Source organism: Sinocyclocheilus rhinocerous, unplaced genomic scaffold, assembly GCF_001515625.1.
Source record: "Sinocyclocheilus rhinocerous isolate Xijiao unplaced genomic scaffold, SAMN03320098_v1.1 scaffold10518, whole genome shotgun sequence".
NCBI lineage: Eukaryota > Metazoa > Chordata > Actinopteri > Cypriniformes > Cyprinidae > Sinocyclocheilus > Sinocyclocheilus rhinocerous.
The window spans coordinates 13,606-16,763 of NW_015650845.1; positions in this window are offsets into that span (position 1 = coordinate 13,606).

The following is a 3,158-nucleotide window of genomic DNA, read 5'->3' on the forward strand; positions in this document are numbered from 1 at the left end:
ATACACTAGTATTCATAATTACGATACAAAATAAAACAAATACACCATTTTTTAAGTTTCAAATACAATGAAAATTTGACTGACATACACAACATTAAATATGAAAACTTCTACTCACCCTGCATATTAATTGTATAATGTAACTACTAATAAACACACCATAAATGCGCAGAAAAGCAACACTTGTGATTTAATTTATATAATAACACTTAAAAACTAAAGCTTTGTTTCATATAAAAACAAAAGCACAAATGCTATTGCAATTATGAAATGAAAGATGCTGCACATACAGTATATCCCTTCAAACATGTATATGTAAGATCTGGACAAAAAACAAAAACAAACAGTTGTTCAATTGAACAATAATTTACAACAAATATCTGTAATATCTCACAATACTGTTCAAAATTGTTTATTACAACTTAAAACAACTGCACTTAAGTGTACAATACACACATCTTTAGAAAATTGTGTGAAACAGAGTGTTACACAAACTCACTATATATGCACATATACCCAATCAAGTTCAACCCCTGGTACCCAGCGAGAGAGAGAGAGAGAGAGAGAGAGAGAGAGAGAGAGAAGAGAGAGAGAGAGAGAGGACCCATCAAAATCCAAATTGACATGATCAAAAATGTCTTGCATGCCTCTAACCCCCTCATTTTAAACACCAGATACACTCTGTAGTACTGTGCAATATTTTTTAGATGCATCTATATAACTGTATTATTACTACATAAAGTATAAACTCAAGTTTAACCCATGATACAAAGCCAGAAAGAAAAAATACAAATAAAAACAATATATAAAAATTAAACATCCTCACAGTCCAAATTGACATCAAAAAGGTCTTGTATGCCTCCAACCCCCTCATCTTGAACACTGGATTCACTCTGCAGTACTGTGCTAACAACTGTTGTTGTGCTGGTAGCCATCATGTTAGGAGCCGTTACAAAAGATGGCGATCTGCAGCTTGCTGTGCTACACTGCTCAGATGATAAACTGCAACTTTCTGTGCTGCACGGCTCAGAAATCGATCTTTTTTTCTGCATTTCCTACAAATGCTGCACGAACAACCATGCCTTGACAGTTCCACACTGAGCCTATCATGAGTCAATATCTTTGACACCAACTCATCAGACTCGTACTGCACACCTATTTTCAAACCAAGCAGCTGGCAAAACACGTCATTATCTAGAATCTTTTTTTTTTTTTTTCCCTCACCAACATCTATCGTGATGTGCCCTCGTACTACTGTAATGACTTTAGATGTTTTGTAGTAAGCTCTACACAGCAAACATCTAGTCATCTGTGTCTCGTGGTTCACAGACTGTAAAGTGTGAAATTGAGGGCAGAGATATTCCACTTTAACCTCTGTCTCTACTATGTCTCCCTCTGCTATTTCTCTTGTGCACAAGTGCCAAGATCATCAATGACAGAAATTGTACTCTGCACAGTTGTGCTGAGGCAAGGCTTCTCATTATACAATCTGACAGACAAATTTTGAAATTCATACCACTTCCCAGTCTCTATTTGTGTTTCACCCCAAACAGACAAATGCATGCTTGTGATCATATCGGCAACCGTGTACGTTGTTTGTTTGAGTCTGCATCTACTTCTGGTCACGGTGTCTTTCTGTCGAATCAGATCCAAAATATTGACCTTCACACAAACCTTAAAATTAAGAGACAAAATAAATAAATAAAAGGTATCATGTAGAAACAATAAAAATACCATATATCTATCTACACATTGCTAAAATTCACACATAACAGATTATAGAAGTTATACACGTGATGTCACTATCAGCTGGACTGCCTGCTGCTCTGCCCACTGAGTGGCAAAAAGACTGAATGGCAACGTTAGTTTTTAGCATGAATGCTGCCCCCCAAAAAAAAAAAAAAAAAAAAGTAGAATAAATAATAATAATAAATGCACACCTAAAATGAAAAATAACTTTGCGATTTACTGTACAAATAGATTACACAAAAAATCTGAGATATATTTTACAGACTGCCGAAACCTACAGAAAAGCCAATCAAATGAATTGCTGCAATTTAAAGATACAAACGGACTCCAGACAGCAAAACATTTGTTTTTATCATGTAATTTGCAGTTATGTAATCTCAATATGTTGAATTTTGTAATAAAATCATACCCTATACATTGTATTGTTATATATTATATGGACAACTCATCAATTAAATATTTACCATCTTATATTCTGCATAACTGGATGTTTTTAAATAAACAATGAGAAAAACTATACAAGTTTTGAGCTGGACGATATGACAATATACATATAACATTGATATAAGTGATCACCCGAATTTAGACTAACCTATCAAGTATTTTTCATTTAAATAAAGCGTTCACAGGCAAATTTGCTTTATGTATTTTCCCGGCGTCGCAATCAGACACATATAAATGTCAGAAAACACGATTCCTGGCTGCATGTCAATATCCATGGACCACTGCATATTTGGTAAGTTGCAAATAAAACTATATCGAGTTCAACAACCTTTAGTTTAAACTAATACTATTTATTTTTTTACTCGCGTTTACACATTTTCCCTATTAAATCCATTTATGCAGCATACTCTTTTGTGTTCTGGTGGGAAAGTGACGACAATCATACGCTCTATAAACAAACTCATGTGAGAAGAAAAAAAAAAAAAAAAAAAAAAGAGTTGAATACAAAGTTCTTTAACAGAACAAGCCTGTCCAACAAAACGCACACATTTTTTTCTTTAAAACATACAATTGTTTTGTCCCAATAAGGTGAAAACCATTGAAACATTTTTATTAATATAATATGCACAATATGTAATTTTCGCCACTAGAGGGCACGTATTCAAAATAAACAAAGAAACAAAACGTGTAGTTTGATGACGGCGTGACAGAGTGGAATCATGGGAGTTCTGGTCTTCATCTCCACAGCCGATGCAATCCGACAGGACTCGGGCAGAAATCATGTTCATGGATGAGCTAATGATTTATTAATGTAATAGAATGAAGCAGGGTGAAAGTCGAAGCGAAATGGGGCCGCTGAACGAGCGTGACACACGGCTGGAAAGCAGCGGAGCTTTTATTATGCCACAGTCGACCGCTTCCGCTCCTTCCGGTCGTGAGGATGGGGGGTAAAGCAGCGAAGCTTT